This window comes from Ptychodera flava, chromosome 6 (genome assembly GCF_041260155.1).
Source record: "Ptychodera flava strain L36383 chromosome 6, AS_Pfla_20210202, whole genome shotgun sequence".
NCBI lineage: Eukaryota > Metazoa > Hemichordata > Enteropneusta > Ptychoderidae > Ptychodera > Ptychodera flava.
In genome coordinates this window covers 34,794,758-34,821,824 of record NC_091933.1, presented here as the reverse complement: position 1 = coordinate 34,821,824, position 27,067 = coordinate 34,794,758, and positions in this window count along the sequence as shown.

The window sequence follows — 27,067 nt, the reverse complement described above, 5'->3', positions numbered from 1 at the left end:
AGTGTTCAGCGAACTGAGAGAGAGAGAGAGAGAGAGAGAGAGAGAGAGAGAGAGAGAGAGAGAGAGAGAGAATGGCTCTAAAAAGATAAGTATTAATCAAATTGTTGTATAACACAAAAGTTGCCATCATGTTCTTGCTTTCAATAGTTTTCCGTATTTGTACTGCACGGGGAATTTAATACGGGTGACACGTTATTTAAAGCAATGTTTTCGAATCTATATCGCCGGAAATAGCTTTCTACATGTGTTAGACATGCATTTCTACATGTGTTAGACATGCATTAAAACATAGCATAAATTTAAGCTTCATATTGTAGAGTATGCCTTACATAAACGTTTTTGAATGTTTTCCTTTGAATGATATATTTTGGCAACGGCATGTGTCCCGCTGCTTTGCCAACGGCGTTGGTGTCGCTCAAAGTTGCGACCAGGACCAATCTTTCTTTTACGAGGAACTGGGTCAGCCGTCTTAGTATGCGCAATAAAGCAGGCTACCCCAAAAGAAACGGACCAGTCACTCAAACCATCTTGTTACATTTAAGCAATAAAGCACACCCATCGACGATATACCACAAGATTTTGTTCAGTTCACGACATATATGCACGAGCGATAGCGAGTGCATATATGAAGTGAACTGGTCAAAATCGAGTGGTATACCGTCGCTGGGTGTGATTTATTGCTATTATATCATAACAGTATATTGAAATTCTGGCTTCTAACGTCAAAAAAGGATTTTTGCTCAAGCTGAGAGCTCGCGCGTATGCCAGCCGTTGTATATCGCCAATATACCACGGTTCTTTTCGCGTCTCGACCAATCAGATCGCTGTATTTGCGCCATCAATATACTGGTATGATATTATAGACATTCTTGCGTTCTTAAGCTACAATGTGAGGCCTTTGAATGAACGGTTTGTGCATGTACAAACTTAACACGCTTACCCTGTGTAAATATTCTGCATCGCATCGATATTGCTCTTATATTGACCCTTATCGTAAGAAACAGAGAGGGTAGCGAATTGAGAGAGAGGAGAGAGAGAGAGAGAGAGAGAGAGAGAGAGAGAAGAGAGAGAGAGAGAGAGAGAGAGAGAGGTGAATAAGTAAAACACCGTGCCTTTTCATTTTTTCAGCTTTTCTGCGAAATGACTGAAGACCACTACTACACCTTCAGTAGGTGCACTGAAAATCTTGAAATACTTGGTTATGGACGAGTAGTCCGGGGCGAAGCGTAAGTGTAAATTTTCTTTAGTGCCAACATATAAATGTATGTATGGTCTAACGAATTCGAAGGGACAAAACTATATTGCATTGTCCGAGACTTTTGGCTTGGCGGATATTGATCTGCTAAGATGGATATTTTGAGGGAGAGTCCATTCTAGAAGAAAACTCTCTAGGTTTGAGAAGATGAAAAGATAGCTGCTGACTAGGAGAAGGAACAAATAATGGATATTCAAGCTGTACGTTGATATTTTTCATAATTTGTACTGGAAATCTTATGGAAGCTATAGGGAGTATCTATATTTTTACTATAGGTAAGCGGACGAGTAGGAGGCGGTTTACGGAATTTAACGGTACAGTTTGCCAGTAAAACTCCGAGGCCCGCAGGGCCGAGGAGTTTTATGGCAAACTGTACCGTTAAATTCCGTAAACCGCCGACTACGAGTTCGCTTACCGTGTTATACCACGAATTTGCCGAGTTTTAGAGCCTTGTTTGTGTTTTTGTGTTTGTGTTTGTGTTTTCTTTGTAATTTTAGTGCAGTGCAAGTTGAAACTTTGGCAGGAAAACATTGACGCGTTTTGACACCTTGTTGAACGAAAGTATAAAAAATAACCCATGATTGGATAAAACAAAGTTGACATGTGTTGCTATTGTAGTGCGATGACGTGGTTGAGCACCTGGTTTGATTTGAATTGTATGAATTATGTTTGATTGATTGATTGGTTGGTTGAATGAAGTGAAAAGGTGTTTGCAGATCGACGTTAGAGTCACGCTTTGCTCATTTGGGTCGAAAACTTTGAGCAGCATACACGCAATTGCCGAGTCGCGTTAGGTATATCGGTATGGTGGATGAAGTACAAATGAAAGCTGTATCCGGTGCACTTCAACTACCAAAGCCAAAGATGGAAAAGAAAAGGGCACCATTTTACAAGTGGTATAGCCACAAACTGATGACGTCAAATCGTCATACACAATACACAGTGCCATAATTACAAGGCGTCTGTGTTTTGTGTACGGCGATTTGACGTCATCAGTTTGTGGCTATACCACTTGTAAAATGGTGCCAAGAAAAGTCCCCCTGTCACGCCAGTGCTAACGGCCACAATCGGAAGACCAAGCTACACAGCCATACCACGTCAGAGAAAGGCGCAACAGAAACTGCAAGTACAAAAAAATACGTGTAGATCCACAATGACTGTGGTACTGCGTGTGTGTTTGCCTGTCGCTAGATTTACTTTACCAAAGGCGACTGAACCTCTACATTCAGTGTTTATAACTGACTTTGAAGTCTTAAATTTCAGCTTCGAATGATCGTGATAACAATAACCTTAACACTGAAGTGATATTTGCAATCTATGCCGTTATTTCACGATGACCTGTAATTGATTTTGAGATGTACAGTCGTGCAAAATTAATTCAGTCCGTTGATTCTTTTAAAGTGTCTTTACTCTGTACTTATTGGTGAAATAAATTTCTTCCGGTATAATGTCTCGCATTTGGTTTTTTTTTTACTCGTCGCCACGTGACTTTCTTTTGTTTAAAAAGTGTCCATTTTACAAGTTCTTTTGTTTAAAAGTGTCCGATTTACTAGTAAATCGGACAGTTTTTAACAAAAGAACTGTCCGATTTACTAATAAATCGGACACTTTTAAACAAAAGAAAGCCAGGTGGTACATAATAAAATATTCGGTAATGGAAATTAGAGAGCATGGTTAGAACAATGGGCACGAGGCGGAGAGGTGGTATAACGTCAAGTATAGAAGGCTTTCAGTAATTGCCGTTGATTCCTTCTCTCAGCTAATGATTCTACTGTTAAAAGTATAGCTTCCAAAGTAATTACAATATAGTATGTTTACACCACACTTAGGTATAAGAGAAAGGTTAAGTCATCAGAATTGAATAGCTAGAATTCAGAAGGCTTACGTCATGCACGCTGTTACGGTGAAACGTCAAGTTCCTGAATTACAGTGAGCACATGTCGAAATGTCACTGTGGTTTGTGAAATATTCCAAGTTTGCCTTAGAAAAAAGTTTAAAATTATGCAGTGTTTTGTGAACAGATTGATATTCTTGCAAACGAAAATACTGGCTTCTTATGAAATTTGGTGAATAAAAAGGTAGACAGTGCGCAGTTTTGCAGTAAAACAAATAGATAAACAAACAAACGCACAACGGAAACGCAGGTTTTATATTTGAACTTTTTTGCTCAACCTGAAATGACGACCCCTCGCTTAAGAAATACACCTGTCATTACAATATCTATCAAACTTTTCAGTTATGACAAAGGCCTCTAATTCTTAAATGTTTTGGAATGTGGTTCAAATTTACTTTTGGCGATTATTTTCGACAATGTTTAATGTAATTTATTACTATAAATCTCCTCTTTGCAATATGGACGTATACACAAGAAATGGGAAATCGAATTCTTTCATTTTAATCTCATTGAACACCCACTCATATAAATTTGAGTTTTTCTTATTTAATTTTCCTCAGTCATCCTTAGTTCATCCCATTGTAACCAATAATCACATAGATAAATTTATGTAAAACAGAACTGTGGTGAAATAATAATAAAATAACGGATATGTCTATCTTAACCTGAATTTCAATAAACATATCTACTGTTTTGTTGTGTCATTTTGGTTTCTGTCATAATTTATTACCCTCATCTTCATGGAGATAAGCAGTATACTTAATCGAAATAGCTATCAGTAATAATAGACAGGTGTCGTTAAATATTTCGAGGGAGATACTCAAAGTTGAACCATGAGATTAGGCCCGCAATCGCAATTATGGCAAAACTAACCGACAAAAGTATGGTTCCAAGTGCATTTAAATTTGATTTCAGTGTGAACGATGTTTAAACTGTTGCATACCGGCTCTACTTTTAACTTTTATTTCTTTAAATCAACAGGAATTCTCAGTGGGATGAAATCGGTACCGTCGTAACAAGGCAACCCCTGCAACCACAAAAATCATTCGAATTTGAGATAGTATCAAAACCAGGCAGGTGTAGAGGAACTTTCGAAATAGGAATAACGAATGATGAAAGACTGCCAAACTTTGAAAGTACCTCGGAGTATGATACGAATCACTCAAGTTCTCTTCATTTGATGACTTGTGGTCGATACATCACTGTATTAAGAAATGGTGAAGCTGTAAAAGACGATAACTTAATTCTCAACAGGAATACGGATGACCAAAGTTGTATCGACTACCAGGTAAGAATTTACACACTGATTGAAATGTTTAGCCTCATGGACTAATTTTCAGCCATCGCACGCCGCACCATTATTTTTGAGTTTTCTTCAGTCTTTATTTAAAAAAGAAACACTAGTATTGATTATCTCCATGTTCTGTTCAGTATACATTCCAACACGCTGAGTGTTATGCCTGCACTTTACAGCCCTATTTGACCTCATCGTTACTCTTAATACTTGTGATAGTCGTAGGACGAAATGTTAGTTCTATTCGGCAAATCAATCAAAAATGTCTATAGCGTTCATAAATAACACGCTAAATCAATAAACGACGTTATTGTTTGATGCATGGGAAAGCCATAAGTACACAATATGCCGTGGCGAAAAAAATATTTTTTAATTCATGCTGTAATGTTCACAGCAGATACTAGCCGAATGTCACATGGTAAGGAATTCCAAAATCGTAGGGCCACAGGAGAGCTCTTAATCCACAAGTTAAATACTACAACCAGGAAGGGCATACAATAATAGATTGCAGCTGTAGTCTAGTTCAGAAGATAACACTGCTTGTATTATCTTCTAACTTTTCTTATTTTGCGTATTTCCTGCTGTGTAATACAATTGTGCGTAGATTATAATAAATTGACTGGTAGGTGAAGTTTCTGTGCTGATTAAGTATCTTGTAAGACTCAAAGTTTTGTACTTTAAATTGTTCCCGTCGTCATATATGTTTGTTTTATATGAAGTTGATGTAACATAGTTTTTGACGAAAATTACATCAGATATGTTACAACATCGCTATTTTAATTTATACAATTTACTCTTTGTATTCTTTTAATATGATTTCATTTTCTGGGACCATTTTTACTCGGTCGTCAATTTCATTGTTCTATCTTTTGCAATCATAAAAAATATATTTCCTTTTAAAAGAATGGCTTCACTCTTGGCATCAGTATACGGTGTAATAACGTTTTGTGTGTCATGTAAATGGTAAAGACTACGAAGTCAACTTTGACGAAAAAGAACAGATCCTACCTGAGTTAAGCACATTATTTTCCGGATCCTGTAAATTATATGGTGTCATCCGAATGTCTTGCGAGACCACGCAAGTATCTTTGACAGGTTAGTTCACATGTTCCGTTTATCCTCATCCCTCTCTTCATCTCGCTCTTTTTTCCTAATTCACATATCCATTCACTAAAATGGATCGATCAATCCATCTATCAATCTTTAGCAAGCCTCCTACTGCACATATGCACTAATCTATTCACGCAACTTACCGCCTTTTGTATCGATCCATCACCCGCCTATCTATCTGCTCGATGTTTTTGTGTCAGTTCACATAGATATTTAAGTCACTCGGCGGAGTTTCGTATAAGCAAACGGACTCTTGGTATACATATGTTGGTCGGTTTCTTTTTCAAAACGTTTTCCTTTATCTGATATTCGATTTTATTTATTTTTCAGGGAGAGACTCTCAGAATGTCAAAGTGCCTGATGAAGAAAAAGTACGTCCGCCAGGGAAAACAAGTTTAGACACTGTTCTCTACAACATGGGAGCAGTCATTCGATTCCTTCAGTCCATCCCCGACATTGACAAGAAGCAGTACTCCTCCTTAATTGATACATATCTGCTGGAACCGTATATCAAACACACGGACGAGCGTGTGCGCCAACAGCTCGGTGATCATCTGGCTGAACTCAAAGCTGAAAGTGTCTTAAAAAGCTTTGATCATGATCTTCGATTGGGTTATGACAGCGCATGAAGGTGGTACTAAAAATCCTTACATCGGCCCTTTACGTATAGTACGGAAAGTGTGCTGGCATTATTCAGAGGCCAGTCTTAAGCTCGGACGTGCATTTGGTGAAAGTGAATATTTGGTCGACATGTTCAACGAACTTAAAAAGTTTGATATAAACTGCGACTGCGATAAGGTAAGATTCTGTGACTTACTCCAAATACGGACAAAATGTTTAGCTCAGAAATCATGCAAAATTAGGCATAACAGTGAGGGGTGCCATGCTTTTCTCAAATTTCTAAATGAGCACAGGGATTTCTATAGGTGCCATAATGATTAACCTTTCCCAGTGCGCACTACAACTCTGTTAGCCGGGGTAGGACACCTTAAATAAACTTGCGTTTTGTTATCTCCTCCCCTCTAGTCTTGTTTCCACAAAGTGTAATACTTAGCTTTATATCAGTCATCAAGCTAGAATCTGTTTTTTGGAGTTGTATTACCTAGGTCCAATATAGATCCTCATCCTATTATATGTAAGCTTATGAAGATTACATGTTGTCACAAATGATGGTTTTAAAATATTTGTACATTGTAGTAAAAAAACAATTCTTACAGTATTCAGCGAGTGTCATCCTGTACAACAGCGCCAATGCAGTAGAGAATAAATCAATCTACAAAAAGTACAACGTACAGGCTAAGTTATCTGAATTTCTGAAGTCTAAGAATCAAGAGCTGGCCACTGGATCGTTCATGGGTTTGGTTAATATGTTGGGGGTTGTGGGTGAAATTGAAGCAGATATCTTGGATCATCCCCTGAGCATGCTAGAGGAAGCCATCGAAGATCCGTATCTTCGACGACATTCCGATGAATACGGACAATACTCGGCGAAGGAGTTAGTGATAGCATTTGGAAAGATAGCAGCAGCGAACGATCACAACAAAAGATACTCATCAAAACCACTGCACTCCAGTCATTTTCTACTTTGCTGTCATTTGACAAGAGACCACTTGAGCAAGAGGTTACGGCAAATGCTCTGATAGAACTTTCCAAACTGGATATTGTAAAAAAAACATTTCTTCGAATGAGAAAATCATGGGTGAACTGCGTCGTCTTCATACTAAGGCGAATGACCAAGCCGTCCGCAAAGCAGCTGACAGGGCTTTAACTGCGATTAAAAACGGCAATTATCACAAAGGTAAGAATTCAAGAGTATCGGTATGAATTATATTTAGAAAGGTGTCAGTTCTTGTGTTTAGTGAATAGTATCGTTTGTCTTCGACGAGGTATGTGTTTTAATATAATTGCTTGGTAATCATCGACGTTCATTTAGAGGGCGGCGCACCCCATCACGGCGTATTTTGCTAAAATATCACTTATATAAAACAACTTAAATACAAAAAAAAAACTTGTTGACCCAAGATTAATTATTTTTTGGGTTCACCTTGTAGCTTGTCAAGCAGTCACGGTCGTAAGTTGCGTAAGTTGCTTGATAAAGAAATGTTAATTTATGCAAATATATGCAAACCACCCGATTTCCTGGCTTCTCTTCTCTTCCAATTGTCAAGATTTCCACAGAATTTAACCCCATTCTGACTGGGTCAAATTTTCTGAAATTTTCACATGTTCTTTAAATGCTATATAACAAAACTACCGTTTTGTTTGGCAATGAAATTTAGGATAAGAGGAATTTTAATTTTGCTAATCATGTTTCCAATAATTTTTTTTAGTGTCAGTCTTTTAACCCATCCAGTTTAGAATAAGCATAGATAATGCAAACTAAAGTCGTTTTTTTTCTACATAATCTCTTGTTTCAAGTGAAATATTACATTTCAGAATATAGTATCAAGTTTTTGACTTAATTAATTTTTATCATTAATACCAAAATTGAGATTTTTTTACCTCAAATTACGCCCCTGATCCTTCGAGTAAACTATTGTTACCATACTAAACTTAAGATTCTCTGCATTTTGAAATGAGGGGGTTTACTTGTCATCTTTGATGAGACATATTCCTTAGAATTGAACTACGCTGGCAACGTGCAGCTCAACCTTAAGACGCTTAAAGCGTATATCAGTGGAGCATCGTTGTCTTCTTTGAATTAAAAAATAAGAAATTCACAGATGAGTATACCAATTTTGTGAGTGAAAAACACGATGTCAGTTTCTGAAACATAAGCCTTGCACACAAGTCTACAATGAAATAATTCCATAGTTTAATCCTATCAATAAACGTAACTGCGTCAGCAAAGTTTTATCGTCCAGTCTTTTTGAAAGGGGGACTTGTTTCCGACATACTTATTCAAGACAGGCAGACCGTATGTGTTTAAACATTTCACGTTTGCTTTTACCCGGATTAGGAAATATTAAGTGTTCACTCAACAAGATTATGGTCTCACTTTTCAAACCCCCATTTGATCACTAATGGCCCTTTCCTAATATCTCACAATGACAACAATAGGGATGCTTTAGACAGCCAATTACTCAAAACGTTTCATTGTTTACAACAAGATTGCATTCATGTAAAACAAAAGCATCTAATCAAAGAGTAATGTCATGCCTTCCTACTATCTTCTTGCTATAGGCGAAAGCCCTAGACCAGACCTGGAAAAATGTGAATATTCGAAATTGTGCCACAGATACAAAGACAAACACCTAGATTTACCAGGTAAGGATTAAAGCTTTCAAGATCTGCAGTTTAACACCACAGATTGATTACTAACCTCTGTTGGTTTAATGTGAAGCCTGGCGTACTAAAATGTTCAAATTGACTATTTTAAATAAGACTTAACATAATCAAATAATTAACGAGAATCTGCTCAAAACACTAATTTTCGACTTTGATTTGTAAGTGTAAAACGTTTTGCACTACTCCATCTTTCTTTGTCCATTACTATCTTTATAAACGATGAAAAAACATTACAAACTGAAAAACATCCTTGTCATTAGATGAACTGTTTGAAGAGAGGGATTTCAAATGTTACTGCAATGTCTGTCACACTGAAAGAGGAGATACTTTGTATGCCAGTCATGGTGAGCCCAGCAAAGAATATGGAAGACCGATTGGTTGGTATCGCTTTGCTTTCAAGTAAGTCAACATGGTGTATTACCATGGGAAAGGAGGTTAATGTCGCAAAAGAAATCTTATTTCAGCAGTACGTGAAGCGACAAATACACCTCTAAGAAGGTACTCTTTGAATACATACTCATGGCCAAAAATATGACGCAATCTTGTATTTCGATGGCTGATCAATACTTGAACGTATTGCATAAAGTGCATTGCCGGCGATTACAGCTAACTATAATGACAAAATGCATTTAACATACTAGCTTCAGTTACCACCGGAAACGAGTAAAGATGCGGTTTTTATTACGAAATATTGATAATGGTCGTCTCTCTTGGTGTAACTCTTGATAATTTGGTCTCTTGGGATAAGCACATTGCCACGATGAGTCAAAGAATTGGTTTACATAGACATCTACAAAAATGTATTCCCTCTCATCTTCGAATAATCTTGTACTATGGTTTAATCCAATCTACAATCGACTTCTGTTGCGTTCTTTAGAGAAATGTAACCATGAAAAATATCGACAGGTTTATAAATGCAGAAAAGGGCTCTAAGAGTTCTTATGTCTTAATGCAGATTTTGACACTTCGAGTAATTACCTTTTGGAAACCGCCGACGTTCTCCCTGTAAAACAACGTATATTTTATTTTACTTATATTTTAGTCTTTGAATATTTCGAGAATTCTGTTCCAACGTATATTGCTGACATGTTTGTTCCGTTAATAAATGTCAATACTTATCGTACACGAGCCTCTTCTACGCGCAAACTGCAAATTCCACAGTTTCGAATCGAGTCTGGTCAGAGACCTTTTGTTTATGCTCGCTTTCAGGATCTGGAATTCACTGCCAGGGAATCTTCGATGTAACCCAAGTCTTGCGAGTTTTAAAAGCGAACTGAAGCATTTTATTAAAGATAATATTGACAAATAAGCTTAGCTAATTTTAATTATAATTTTTATTTTCTTACTGCTCTTTATTTTACGTAATGTTTTTCCCATCTTTTTAGTGTTTTTATTAGTTTTTCTGATATTCTACAGCTCTTTAATGAATTTTGTAGGACCCCATGTAAGATTACGGCCCAATTGAGAAACTTTCACTCAATTGCTATCTGTAAATGGGTTATCCTTTAATGTATGTGAATAAATAAATAAATAAATAAATAAATAAATAAATGGGGTCTGGGACAGTTCTAAGGATGAAATTTATTCGACAATGTCGGAGTTGGACAATAATAAGCAATTGTCATGAAAAGTACAGTTAGAGAATGGTTCAAACACCAAACATATTTGCCTCAAACAGAAGAAACCTTTGATGATGTATTTTTTCGTAGTATAAATTTTTAAAAGTAACACACAAGTCAGTTAAATTGATACATTCCAGGACCTTCTACAATTGCAAAATGATGATTCGTGATTAATCCATCTAAACATTATCCGAACGTTAAAAATTTCTAGAGTCCCACCAAGAGCAAAAGTGTTCAAAGCTTACAAAAGCTGGCATATTGCATTCCATGGAACAAGCCAGGAAGCAGTGAACCCTATTTTGGGATGTGGTAATCTCCTCATGCCAGATATGTTGAACACGTGATGGAAGATAGTTTTCTAGAGTTTTAATTGATTTGATGATCAGTAAGGATTTTCAAAAATGTTTCATATGCTTCGTCTTACTCGTTCATTTTTGTTTATATGTCGTACTTGTTAGAATTCTGTAGATTTTCGATCGGATTCGAACCCACAATGTACGGTACTTGTCAACGCTCTGTCAAATGTGTGATTAAAGATATGAGATTTTGCTCTTTAATATAGCCTGTACAGATATACGAAGACTCGTTCGGTTGATTGTTTAAGGTAGTATACGCCTTGAAAGTAAAGACCTAAACAGTTGCCCAAACTTTCCTCAATGAAACCTCCAATCATTCTCTTACCACATTAAAATACAGACTACGGGGTAAGAGTGCGAAGGTCAGTATCATATTAAAGAAATTACCAACATTTACCGATATTAGAAATTCAAAATGACTACCTTCCATGTGTTTACACTCTGAGGGAAAATAAGATTTTTGATTTTTGCAAAAAATAAGACAGTAAAGTTTCATATACCAAAAGCTATAAAATATGGCCATGCAAATGATAAACCAGATAATTATTGAAACCAGATGTAAACTGAATGTGCTCACGTGGTTTACAACAGGTTCATTACATAGTGGTACCCTTCATCTAGTGCAATTTCCGAGTGTAAAGTTCTATGCAAATGAGAAACAAGTGTAGCGAAGTGTAGCGACGCTAAATTAACACTATACTTGAAAACTTAATGTGTTAGGAGTGTTGGTTTATATTTTATAAAGCATTCTGTAAAATTTGTACATTCAGTTTCTTTGATGTATTGTACAAATAAAGCCAAGAGTGGCGTACTTGATTGTTTGTCATGGAAGGATATGCCTGTGTAAAGCGGACCTACTGTCACAAACGCTCGGTGACCCCCGTGACCCGAAGACTGTACGAGGAATGCCAGGCGGAACTCGCCGAAGTCACTTCATTATGCGGCCCCGCGGTCGATCGCGTATGAGTTGCGTTTTGTTACATCGTACTGCAAGTCTCACCATTGTAGGGTAGCAGCTGATGATCACGTATTTTCCTCGACTGGCGAAGTCCTTTCTTCCACGTAAGTAACAGTATGCTGCCGCTTAATATAGCTCTCTGCCTGGCATAGCTCCCGGGGCATAGCTGCAGTACAGTAAGTTCGAGGTTTTGCCTGGGTATTTGGTCGGACGGCAAATCTGGTTTTGTCGTCCAACCCAGATACCCAGGCAAAACCTCGAGCTTCTGTACTGCAGCTGTGCGTGGCACTGCTGTAGCAGTGTGTGTAAAACTGCACAGTGGCTCGAGGTTTTGCCGTCCGACCCAAATACCCAGGCAAAACCTAAAGCGCGAGCTGCTGTACTGATACTGCAGCTGGTCAGCCTCAACACGTACAGCATGCCACGCAGAGTTGCTGAGAGATCGCACTGGTTTCGGTGTTTTGTCAATCATCATGTGTTGTTACAACATACAGTCACACGAAACGTACAAACGTATACTATATTGTCAGTAGACGCCTGCAGAGAAGACCACTTTATTGCTGAACCGCTGAGAAACGAAAGTTCTGCACGCAGAGGTTTAATAATCACAGCATGGCTTTATCTATAGCTCTGCGTGGCAGGGCGCTGTATGTGTTGCCGGTGATCTGCGACCTACCCTACCTGCGATCTACTCTTCCACTCATGAATAATTAATTAGGTTTATGCAAAAATGTACAGTTTTATGCAAATTTCCTGTGCGCCCGTGAAAGATGGGTGAATAGATCGCAGGTATATACTGCGATCTATGCTGACTTGCGAGCTATGCTGCCTTGCGATCTACGCTCCACGATTGCAGATTTTCAACCAAATGTAGCCGTACATTCGGTCCGTTTACGGTGCATGATGTAATTGAGGCCCCCGGTGGAGGTCTTCAGCTGATTTATATTTCATTTTCTACTTCAGATCCTTATAGCGAGCGCGAGCGTCGTTAGGAGCAAACTACAAATTCGGCAAACTTTGCGTGCTTTTCGCTAATCACCGTTTTCGCTCTAATCTGTTTGCAGCTAGTAATTTTGTTATGACGACTGCAAATCTTCAAAATGGGATATTTAAAAATTTCATCTAGCCATCACTTCCTTGCATTGTGTCATAAACTCTATACTAATGTCTGAGTAAAATAGAGGAAGGTTGCTCCACAATTCTCATTAGTGTATTTTAATGTTTCGTACATGTGGTATGGTCTGATTGTGTATTATTTCGGTATTATTAATATTCATGTTTTATCATGTGTATTGTTTACTATTAGGTGTAAGAAATTAGCCATCGTGAGATGGTTGTAATTACTTGCGATGTGAACGTAAGAAACTCATGATGGAATAAATAATGTCCTGACAAAGTTGAAGATGTAAGCATAATCGACACATCCATCCTTTAATAAATCAAATAAATAAAATATTCATCCAATCGGTAGGCCTTCAAGTATAGATCAAATTACTACAAGATAGAGTTGGGTAGATCGCATGGTTTTCTGTCAAACACACCTGCGATCAATACTTCCCTTCTACGCTACTCCAACAAATTACTTTACAGCACGCATATCTGTTCTTTCGGTTCACAGAAGAATTGCCACAAGCTAACTACCACACCTCGATACGTACCGCGAATGTCGCAACATCTAACTTCAATAAATGAAGTCGGCCTATCTAAAGGCAGTGTCGGTCTGATCGCGGAACAATGATCATAATCTTAGACGCAGGTGACTGGGATCTATACTTCTCTCTGCGAGCTACGCTTCTCAAATATATTTTATTATTACTGTTCAATTGATAAATTTGATGTAATATTATATCATACAAAATACAATTATCCAGGACCGATTATCGATGTCACAAGATACGATTCACTAGCATCACCACAATAGCAGCCAGTGTTGATCGCAGGAATTATAGCTCGCACACTGTAAAATAGCGGACGCTAGACGCGTCTTTACGCGTTCAAAATGTACGTGTCGGTGTTCAAATTTGAACGGCTAGTGTTCATATTGTTAACACTAGTGTTCATATCATTAACAATGGTGTTCTAAACCTGAACACGTAGTGTTAACAACCATCTCCTTCAAGTGTTCAAAAACTCAGCATCACAGAAATTTTACAGTAATGTGAAACAATTACCAATCTTTTGGGTTTTTTTACTTTACAATGGCTATATTAAATTTACTACTGCCTCGCTGTCCGGCAAACATACTCGGATTTTGGTGTAACGAATTTCCCCTAAATGAAAAATATTTCCGGTCTAAAATTGCTGAAGGCATGTTTTTTTCTAAAAAAGAAAGTATACAAAATAATTTTATACGTTTATTACGTGTTGAAATTTTGAAAATTTGAAAAGAAAATCAGAAAACCATCATGAACGTTTTAATTTTAACACCGGCGTGCAAGAGGCGTTCTATTTCTAAACACTTGGTGTTCAAGTTTGGTGCTTTTTCCTATCCCATGATGCATCAAAACGGAAGTTGCGACATTTTTCTTGTAAGCGCACCCTGAAGTCGTGATCGTGCTGAAGCAAGACCAGAAAGGGTAAGTTTCTCTCCAAAATAGTTAAAGGTATTAGATTTTGAAGCATCTGTATTAATATCCTTCGAAATTAATCGTATTGTACTTTGAAATGGCTTAACTACGTGAAGAAACCTTTTTCTTTTAGTGGCTGGTATACAAACAACAAGCTGTGAATACGCAGTGGTACTTTGGCCATGGCCTATCGATCGATCTCACTCGGGTCAAGGGTCATTGCAACACAATGTAGCGATAACCCTTGACCTGAGCGCGATCGATACGCCTTGCATAGTACCGCTACGTAATCACAGCTGACACATGTCTTTTAGTAGAGACAATCGCATGTAAAACATCAATTAAACACCGTAGAGTATGCAATGTATTGTTTCAGCGTATGAGAGTTTGGCTTTTTTACTTTAATCAGTTGATGACAAGAAGAAGCCATATTTTGTAACAGTATTGAAAAGAGGCACTGTATATGAAAGTATCCCCTTTTCCTTACCTAATCAGCTCCTTGTTTTTCATTTAAAGTCTCATCTCGCCATATTACCTATTGTTGCATTTTTTCAGGATGTAAAAAGTTGGATATAACTGAAAATCGAAAAGTTGTTAAAGAAGCTGGCGGTACAGATAATGAAGAAGATTAGTGTACAGGTAGCTGTCTGGAAACAAGCTTGAGAACCTCAGTTCATCTCTAATGTAGATTTAAACTTCCGAGGGTCAGTAACTGAATTTTGATAAGTTTCTGATTTTTTTCTGTAAGCTTTGGTAGCATGCTATGATCAACTAAATGTTGCCGGAGGATAAGCTTTCACAGACGTGTAGTCTCCTTTATCAGATGCAAGGGTGGAATGAAAAATAATAGCTGAAAGCGACAGAAAATTCAGAGTAATAAAAGGTCCACTCTGACAGAATTACTGAATTTTCTGAAATTTTCACTCTGAATTTTCTGTCACTTTCTGCTTCAATTTTTCATTCCCCCTTGCATCTGATAAAGGAGACTTCACGTCTTTGGAAGCTTATGCCCTTTTAATATTTTTTTGATCATAGCATGCTACCAAACCTAAGAGAATTTTGTATTGTAGCTCAACACGTCTCTTGTTCTTAGCAACTGGTTTTAGCTTTGCCGTCAGCTAAATAGGTGGATGTGTAGCATTGCCCTCAAATTTGTACATCTCAAAGTTTTTCTTCAAAAAAGCCTGTACGAATTCTTTAATATTTGGATTACAGGTCCCCGGGATTACCCTAATCACATATGTTCAAATTATGATGAACTATGCAAATTTATATTTTTGATGCTAATTTTGCTATTTTTGGCAAAAATCTTCTTCTTTTACTGACGTCGTCAATATTTGTTAAACATGTCCCTAAGAATGACCCTAGTCAAATTTTTGCTAGTTGTGATGACATATTCAAATTTGTATATTTCATGGCAATTTTCGTCATTTTTGGTCTAATAATCTTTAAAAATCTTCTTCAAAACTACTAATTGAACAGCTTTGATATTTGAGACATAGATCTCTACTGATAGCCTTTTTCAGATTGTTCAAATTATGCAGAAATTTGGAACTTTGTATTTTTGAGAAATTAAAGACATTTCAGACATTTTTAAGATATGAGGGATTACCAGGATGTGATATATATACGTTATGATGAAATCTACATTTTTTTTATTTTAAGGGTGAATTTTACAATTTTTGGTAAAAACATTTGTATAAAAATTAATAGCAAGGTACACCAGAATTTGAAAGGTCTTTACGAATATGTTTTTAATTTCTGAGAAGTAGATTTTTGAAATGTCACCGATTTATTTCATTGTTTATTTAAAGATATTGCAAACAAACAAACCTTTTTGTTTATGAAGGACTTTGTTGGACAAGGAAAAAGGTTTTACCCTGCCAAGGACCAATTTCCCCCACTTTCTGCATGTTGTGCCTTACTGTGACACTTTGACAACTTGACATGTTGTGTTTACTTTATGTGGACAACTATATACCATGTGCACTAGAGAAGCCTTGACTAACTTTTTTTTCTTCAAAATTTACAATTGTCTATACAAGAGGAAATGTCTTTAAGAAACCATCTTACAACAATGAAGTATGCATTCCATACATATATGTGTTTTCAACACAATAGTAAGTCAAATTTTGAGCTTTTTCAGATGATTTTTTGTACATTTTAAACAAGTATGAACCCTAAAACGTAATCCACAATATTTAAGTTAAACCTGTTTTGTCATTACTTTGTTCATATTTTTTAAAACGATCTACAGTGTTCATGGGGATTTTTATTGCTTATGCTTTTGATAGGAGGGTGTTAACACCGTTGGTAGTTCTTATGACAAACTTTACATACAATTGGCAATGTTTATTTGCCCACTTTACAGTAAATTATTGTATTTACTCTAGAAATGTTTTGTGTATTTTTAGAATAAAATAATTTTACTGTATATCAGTGGTCTGTAATGTTATTTCAAGGCTTGAACACCCCCTGAACGCCCAAAATTAAAGGTGTTCAACAAGCGCGCATTATGTGTTCTAGCCTTTAACACACTTATCGTTGAACGGCGTCCATGCGTTCAAAAAGTGTTACAGCCCGTTGAACGCGTAAATGCGTTCAATTTTTTGAACACATTTCATGTTCAACGTGTGTTCAGATATGGAACACTGTGGTGTTCAATATAGTGTCTGATGAACACGTAGCGTTCAAAATCTGCACACGTGTGTTAAAAAATTGAACGTTGGTTGAACACGTAGTGTTAAATTTCTGAACGTCTAGACGCGTTCAAAAAGTGTTACAAAAAGGCGTTTAATTGTGTTCTATCCTTTAACACATAACTTTACAGTGCAGGTGACTCTGCTCTGCGATCTATCCTTCCCTTGCGATCTATACTTCCCTTTGCTATCTATGCTTCTCCAACCTATTTTATTTTTACTATTCAGTTGATAACGATGTAATATTAAATCAGACCTAAACAATTATCCGGGATCGATTGCCTATGCAACAAGCCTCGCAACATACGATTCGTAGGCATCACCACAATGGCATGGCAGCCAGTGTTGATCGCAGGAAGTATAGCTCGCAGTTGACTCTGCAATCTATACCTCCTAGCGATCTATAGGCCTACTTCCCTTTACCTCTAGGCTTCTCAAACGTATTTTATCATTACTAATCAGTTGATAAATTCGATGCAATACTAAATCACACCAAAACAATTATCTGGGACCGATTATCGATGTCGATGGCACAAACCTCGCAAAATACGCTTCACTAGCATCACTACAATAGCAGCCAGTGTTGATCGCAGGAAGTATAGCTCGCAGGTGACTCTGCTCTGCGATCTCTACCTCCCTTGCGATCTATACTTCCCTCCGCTATCTATGCTTCTCCAACCTATCTTATTATTACTATTCAGTTGATAAATTCGATGTAATATCAAGTCATACCAAAACAATTATCCGGGATCCATTGTAGTGTCAGGAAGTTTAGCTCGCAGGTATCTCTGCGATCTATACTTCCCTCTGCTATGTAGGCCTATGCTTCGCCAACGTGTTTTATTATTACCATTCAGTTGATAAATTAGATATAATATTAAATCATACAAGAAAATTATCAGGGATCGATTATCGATGTCACAAGCCTCGCAAAATACGATTCACTAGCATCACCACAACGGCAGCCAGTGTTGATCGCAGGAAGTATAGCTCGCAGGTAACTCTGCGATCTATCCTTCCCTTGCGATCTATACTTCCTTTACCTCTAGGCTTCTCCAACGTATTTTATTATTACCGCTCAGTTTATATATTCGATTAACAATTATCCGAGATCGTTGATTGACCTCGATGTCACAAGCCTCGCAACATACGATTCATTGGATCACCGCAACGGCATGCACATGGCAGCCAGTGTTGATCGCAGGAAGTATAGCTTGCAGGTAACCCTGTGATCTATACTTCCCTAGCGATCTAAACTTCCCTTGCGATCAACGCTTCCCAGATGCATTTTATTGTTTCGTTCGATTGATAATTCAAACTTAATACTAAACGTTTGAAAACAATTATACAGGATAAAAAAATTTTCGATACCACAAACCCTGCAACATAAAATTCACATCCATCGCCATGGGGAAGCCATGCAGTGTTGGTCGCAGGAAGTTTACCTCGCCGATACCTCTGCGATCTATCCTTACCTTGTGATCTACGCTTCCCAAATACATTTTGCTGATTTCGTTCAATTTATAGACCCCAGTCAATACTAAACCATTCTAATACAATAATAAGGGGTTGGTTATCGATGCCAAAAACCTCACGACATAATAGTCACAGACGTCACAGCCCCGGGTCACAGCTCTTCATAGCCAGTGTTAGGCTAATGGTCGCCGGGCAGGGGGAAGTGTAGTTCGCAGGTATAGCATGAGCCTGGTAACCATAACACTTCCCTTCGAGACCACGTCAAAAGATAAAATCCGAATTCTTTAAGTTTGGGGTGGGGAGGGTTTTGTGGTGAGGGGGGTTTAACCAAAAAGTTTCATCCTGCAAAAATATTCTTGTTTGAATTTGTCAGAAAGACATTTATATATTGACCTGCTTATATTACAGGGACTGATAAGCTTTTTTAACAGAAAGAAATGTTTTTTTTTTTTTCATTAGAACATTGTCGTTATTTGTAACTTTCTGTCCTGGTAATGTTTTGAGTATGATTGGAATTATCACAGTGAAGATTAAATGGGAACCTCTGATTATTGATATTCATCAATTAAGTTTCAATGGAGTTGGGCATTTGGGTGTTGGGTCAGAAATTTTGAACTTTTGACGTCGTCTCAATATGCAGGTCATCTATTTTCCCATTGTCATCTATACTCCCATTGCCATCTATACTCCCATTGCCATCTATACTCCCATTGCCATCTATATTCGTTTCGATAACAAATCCATTAAAATTGGACAGGGAGTCCCGCATGTCAATAGCCTATTGACAGGCGCGGCGTTGCCAGGTGCAATCGTACGCGGTAAACTTCTGCAATTACTCAAAATTACGACTTTATTCATAATCAAGTGTACAAAAGGCTTTATCAAGCAATCTAACAAGCATTGGACAGTTTATTAGGCTTAAATATGGTGTATTTTGGCGAAACCTCCCGCGTGTCAATAGCCACATCCTGGCTATTGACAGGCGCGGCGTTGGTGCAACATATCGTACACGGTAAAGTCTACAATTACTCAAGATTGCAGCGACTTTGTCCATAATTGAGTGTACAAAGGCTTTATCAAGCATTCTAACAAGCATTGGACAGTTTATTAGGCTTAAATATGGTGAATTTTGACGAAAAACCTCCCGCGTGTCAATAGCCAACTTTCAAGTTGTCTATTGACAGGCGCCTGTCAATAGCCGGATTCTGTCTATTGACACGCGCCACGGCCTAAAATAATAGAATTCTTCTCCTTTCTAACATTTGAAAGGTTACTAAACATGGGCAAGAAGTTCATCACATCCGTAAGCATAACCTCTCTGTGATTGCCGAGTGATCGTAAGAACCACCTTTCTCCCATTACGTTTTCGTATTTACCACACTCCGTTTTGAAATAGGCAGTGTAGTCTGAATAGAATTCGCTGTCAGGCATAAGTAGCAATATTTGCATAAATCTAATTAATTATTCATGAGTGGAAGAGTAGATCGCAGGTAGGGTAGGTCGCAGATCACCGGCCTTTTACGGCCGTATAACGCCGGTAACACACCCCAGGGCTCGAAATTAACTTTTTTCTCTTGTAGTCCCATTGCATTGGGCTACCATTTTCTGAAGTTGGTAGCCCAGTGACAAGGTCTGGTAGCCCATGCATGAATGAAGATTTTTTTTTTTTGTGAAGGATATTTTTATTTATATCTAGACAATGAAAGATTTATTTTTCATGATTCTATTCAGGAAGTGAATTTTCTAGTCATTTGACATCAATACCCGTACCCGCAGATCATCATAGCCTTAGGAGAACGGTGACGCCTCAAAGTTTGACAACCTATTCACACATACGCAGAGCTTGTATGCAATTTTTGCAGTGCTGTGGTGGGATCTGAAGGCTGTGTTTACAAACATCAGGGAAGGTGACAAGCTGCTATTGTAATTTTGAAATTTACTGATGCTACACAGGACTGGAGATTCTCATGTTTCATTATGATAATTGTACCGCTGTGATTCCCCGGGGAAGGCAAAAATATCCCCCATGTTTAGACAGATTCACAGACTGTTGTAAAAATTCTGAAAACATGTTTATAACACCATTCCTCTCTATCCCCATTTTTAAATTAGTTGGAAAATTATGCTTGAGTAAGATTGAGATTATATGTCATGCATATTTATTACCTGACGTCATATGAATTATTTATCGCTACTGAAACCCTGCAAGGTTTACAAGTCGGTGGGGAAAAGCATTCACCCCACTATCTGAGCACCAGCCCACCACCTAGCCTTGCAGTCTGCAGAAGTTTATTCCTTCAATTTATTAATTTTTGATATTTATATGCCCACAGACTTGGAGCAAGTCTACAGAGTGCAAAAATGTAGTCAGTTTGTATTGGAAAAAATTGTTCCTTGTTCTATTGGCAGCCTTGTATACATGGAGTGCATTTGGGGAAATTCCAAAATTTAATTTCTTGTACATAAATGCCCTTATCACACTTATGTTAACCATATTAATTAATGATTAATGTAATTAATATTTAGAAATAATGGGTGATGCCCTGACCATTATTATTCATTTATGGCCAAGGGCAAGCGGAAAGTCAAGAATTAACAAGGCTTGGCGAGCATGCTTATTTTGGCTTTCAGTCTTGCCCAAGCGTATAGATAAATGTTAATGGTCGAGGCAGAGTCTTGTATTTTCATGATATTATCAACAAACCCTAGAAAACCATCAAGATTTACAAAAATTTCCCATGTGAAAATAAAGCACACCTAGCAATGGTATACCACGAGATTTTGACCAGTTCACGACATATATGCACGAGCGATAGCGAGTGTATATATGGAGTGAACTGGTCAAAATCTCGTGGTATACCGTCGCTGGGTGTGATTTATTGCTATTATATCATAATAGTATATTGAAATTGTGGTGTGGAACGTCAAAAAACGGATTTTTGCTCAAGCTTAGAGCTCGAGCGTGTGCCAGCCGTGGTATATCGCCAATATACCACGGTTCTTTTCGCGTCTCGACCAATCGGATCGCTGTATTTACACCATCAATATACTGGTTTGATATAATATATATTATTGCCTAAATATATGGGTTTATGTGCCCGAGAACAGGTGACAATATGCCTGACGCCAGGAGGGCAAATTGTCTCCTGCTGCGAGGGCACATAAACCCATGTATTCAGGCAACAATATTTTTATTACATGCCTCTTCATGGTTACAAATGCTATATGACATTTACAATTTAGTTATATGCAGGACATTTTCAAACAATTTTACCATTATCGACCAACATCAAACGGATTTTAACGAAAGTAAAAAAAAATTGTGTGCATGTATATTTTACATCTATCATTAAGCGTCTACTTAGATGTAGAAAACATTGAAGTGCTTCACTGGCCTGGGTCACCATGGAAACCAGTCAGTACATCGTTAACCGACCCACTAACTACCCAGATATTCCTTTTCAAATCAATTCACTGATTTGCACTCACATCAAGGCATGTAATAGGCAATGCACGGTCATGCCCACCCTAAAAATTTGGCAAATCTGGAGATTTTTTTAAAAGTATAATTTGGCCCACAAGTGCTTCATTTTGTTTTTGTAATTGATTATTAGCTCCCATATATGCATATGTATATATGCAAATGGGAGGTATTCTTGTATGGTGGAAAAATTTTGTCTGTATATGTATGTATGTACGTATGTATGTATGTATGTATGTATGTATGTATGTATGTATGTATGTATGTATGTATGTCCGTCCACGTCAAAAACTCCAAAACCGTAGCACCTGCTGTCTTAGTATTTGGTGTACAGGTGCACCTAGGGGTGGAGATGTGAATTTGTTCAAATGAACATGTCAGTGCCAAAAATATGCAAATGAGGGGAAAAAAGGAAAATCCTGCAAATGGCTAAAACTCAGTAAGCATTGGTCAGATTTGGTTGAAACTTGGTATGCAGATTTCTTTAGGTAATTATGTGTGCAAAAATTGGGATGAAATTTGCATGTTTGTATTTTTAGGGTATTTTTTCCGTTTTTAGTAAAAAAATCTTGTTCTCTGAAATCACTCGTCTGATTGCTATGAAACTTGATATTCATGTTCCTCAGGATGAACTCAGTCACGCTTGTACAAATTGTATTGATATTGTCATATTTGCAATGTTGGGGCAATTTTCCCAATTTTTGATAATTTTTTTTTTTATCCAAAAACTACTGATTTGATAGCTTTGATATTTGGTATACAGGTATCTAAGATTAATCTCAATATAATGTATGAAGGTATGTTGAAACTGGCATTTTTTTTTATTTTGGGGGCAATTTTTGCCTTTTTTGGTCAAAAATTTTTTCTCCTAAAACTTCTGATCTGGTAGCTTTGATATCTAGTGTACAGGTTACTAGGGTTTACGTTAATTAGATATATTTAAAATTAGGATGAAATCTGCAATTTTGTATTTTGGGGGCAATTTTTCTCATTTTTGGTCAAAAAATTTGTTTCTCAAAATTTACCAGTCTGATTGCTTTGATATTTAGTAAACCGGTTCTTAGGGTTTTTGTTAATAAGATATATTGAAATTAAGTTGAAATCCGGAATTTTGAATTTTTGGGGCAACTTTGTGAAACTCTCAGTTTTACTGGGATATCTTTCATTTTGTATTTTTAAGATTTTTTTGGTAATTTTATACCTACTGGAACTAAGAGAATATAATGTGGTTATTTAGTAAGCATTTGATATGGTAAACTGTATTTGGTGTTGAAATGCAGTAAAAAAATCCTGGCAGATTTTGAAAAAATTCCAAACAAATGCCAATAAAAAATTCAGCCAGAGAAGGTTTGACAAAAAGAAAAGGTGGGTAAAACAGAATGTACAATGGATCGGATAAAAAGATAATGTACCTCATCGATCTTTCAGACACCATCCCTTATCAAATGGTCCACCCCGATGTATTTTTGCACACAATTAACCATGCAGTGTATTTTAGTTTAAGATGTCAAGTTAATTAAGGATTTGAAAGGAATAGTCAAGTTCACCACAGTTTAACTTTATCTCTTGTGTCATCATCCTTGTGTAATTGGTTAAGTTTGTAAGTTGTTCCATATGTGGATGCACCAGCTGTTCTGGAAGAAAACAATGTTTACTTTTCCCTGTAGGGTTTCTGAGTTGATGATTGTATGTTGAAATTTCTCCATGTATCTGGTGTATGGGCAAAGTGTAAACATTGGTTGCATGTTATGTATTTCAGTCTATGTCAAATATTGTAAATGAAAAATCAAGAACAGTTTGCTGTGTGCTTGTAAAAGATAGCATATTTGTCAATACATAAACTGCCTTGCAGATTGATTGTCTTAAAGATTATCACAGAAGTTGAAAAGGAAAAGAAACTAATCAAATTGCTGTAACGTATTCACTCTCAGTGCCTGTATAGGCCTATACTGAACTATTTTATCATTACATTCAGCTGTTTGTTATATCTTTATCACTCTCCATGGGCCAAGGCACACTTGGGGTCAATGTCATCACTCTGTGCCAGTCTGTGTATGTCAGTCTGTCTGTATGTATGTCCATGTTTCATACAATTGTTGACTTGTTTTGATAACTTATATGGGAGCGAACAGTGATGTTGTCACTATTTTGATCTTTGTACAATTGACAATTTACATGTTTGCTGAAAAGTTACAATGTTAGCATTATTATTCATTTTCACGGACATAAAAACAAACCATTGCTGTGTATTTGTGGTCAGTCACATGGTTCAGCTCGACCAATTAAATGAGATGTATATAGCATGGTAATACATAATGAATGAGTGAATGATTTTACTAATCATTTGACCCATATATTCATGATTATAAAGTTGAGTATCCATTGTACAGACAGTGAGGAATAGGATTATCTGCAAGATTCTAATTGTATTCATTGATATTTGCCTACAGCTGTAAGTATACCTCACGTACCCTGGTCGTAAAGCCTCAGAGGTACATGTATGTGAAACTTAGAAGGAACAAGAAGCAAAAGATGGATAACTGATCTTTAATAAATCCTTCATCAGGTAAGATTTGTTTTAAATTTTTAATTATTTTTTATTTTTAATTTCCTGCACATGTCTCATTCATTATCAGTTAAGCTTTTCGCATGCTCTGTTTTATTTGGCGGATACTTTCTTCAACATCAATTGCTTTGTACATAACTTATGTAATACATGTAAGTATTTTAGAATATGCGTCTTTAGTGTGGTCTCCTTGGCAAAAAAAAAACAACAGGACAAAATAAAGCAAGTGCAAATGAAATTCATGAAGTTCCTTTGTTTCAAACATAGCATCCTTACAGCCGAAATAATTATGAAGAATTCTGCAAGCGTTTGAACCTTTGGCCTCTTTATCATTGGAAATTATTTATATTTTTTAGAAATATAAGAATAATGTGTATGATTGTCCCCAGTCATGTTTCATATTAATTTTGATGTTCCTCAGTAAACTACATGTACTAGAACCCGCATTGCAACTCTGATATGCAACTCTGACTCACTCGTATCATCCCTCTATGTAGATGGCTTCCGCTCCTCTGATCACAATCCGGTTGTTGCAAAGTTATCTCTCCCGAAACCACATCGTCTCAAAAAAGAATTCACATATCGTCAACTGAGTAAACTTTCAACTAAGGATTTGTTGAAAGACCTTGACAGCATTGCAGTATTCTCTGATCCACCACGTGATCTGAATGATGCCGTTCATACCTATAATTCAAAACTCTGTGAACTTCTTGACAAGCATGCACCCATAAAAAGGCGTATCGTCACTGTAAGACCAAATTGTAAATGGTATACATCCGAAATTGCAGTTGCCAAGAAAACTAGACGCTCTGCTGAGAAACAGTGGCGTAATTCCAAACTTGAAATTCACCGACAAATTTACCGTGATTCCTGCAAAAATACCAATGCCCTCATCCGAAACGCCAAAGTAAACTATTACAAAGATCTCATTGAAAAGAATGCTCACGACCAGAAGTCTCTCTTCAAAATTGTATCATCAATTTCATCGTCACCAAATAATAATTTGCTTCCGTCCCATACATCTGCATTGGAATTAAGTAACCGTTTCAGTGACTTTTTCACTACAAAGATCACAGACATACGAAAGCCTTGATGCTCGAAGCTCATCTGATGACTTTGGTGATATGGAAGTCATTTCTCCAGTATCCTTTGATCATTTTCAACCAATATCAGAGGAGAAAATCTCTGTGCTCATCAAGGATTCGCCGAATAAAACATGCAGTTTGGATCCATTTCCAACATCATTTGTCAAGCTGTGTCTTGATAAGCTACTCCTGATTATCACATGGATTGTTAATCTGTCACTGGAATCTGGCTTTTTACCCCATTCTTTGAAGTCTGCAGTCGTCAAGCCCCTCATAAAGAAACCAACCCTGGATCCAGAAATTCTCAAAAACTTCCGTCCAATCTCCAATTTACCTTTTCTGTCGAAGGTAATTGAAAAGGTCGTTGCTGCTCAGCTGAAAGACTTCTTGAACCAAAACAATCTACTCGATCCACTTCAATCTGCCTACAGACAATATCATAGTACAGAAACAGCACTCCTCCTTGTTCATAACGACATTCTCACTGCTCTTGACTCTGGACAAATTGTTTTACTGGTTCTATTGGATCTATCTGCAGCTTTTGATACCATTGATCACGACATACTTTTACAGCGTTTATCAAATCTTGGGATCAAATCTACTCCTCTTCAATGGCTTCGTTCATATCTCACAGACAGATCTCAGTCAGTTACATTAAATGGACAAAGATCACTGCCTCAAATGCTGCGATACGGAGTTCCTCAGGGGTCTGTTCTTGGACCTCTCTTGTTTCTAATCTACATATCACCACTCGGACAGCTCATCCACCGCCACAAACTCCAGTTCCATCAATTCGCTGATGACAATCAGCTGTACCTATCTTTCAAGAAATCCAATACCACGTCTGCCGTATCTTCTGTTGAAGAAACTGTTAATGATATTATGAGCTGGATGACACAAAACAAGCTGAAGTTAAACAACTCTAAAACGGAGGTCATTTTAATTCGATCTAAATTTGACCATTCACCAGCGCCTTTCACTGACATCAACATCTGTTCCAGTGTTATTGAAACCACTTCATTTGCGAGGAACATCGGTGTAATATTTGATGACAACCATACATTCCAACAACATATTGGTGCCACTTGCAGTGCTATTCACTTCCTCCTTCGCAAAATTGGTCGTATCAGAAAGTACTTGTCCAGAGATTCCTGTGCCACCCTCGTCCACGCCGTTATATCTTCAAAGCTTGACTACTGCAATGCTCTACTATATGGCTTGCCCGATACACAATTACAGCGGTTACAACGTGCCCAAAACACAGCAGCTAGAATTGTTACAAAGACCAGGAAATCCGACCACATTACCCCCATACTTATGCAACTTCACTGGCTTCCAGTACATCATCGCATTGTATACAAACTTTTGCTGATTACTTACAAAGCCCTAAATGGACAAGCTCCACAATATCTCAGG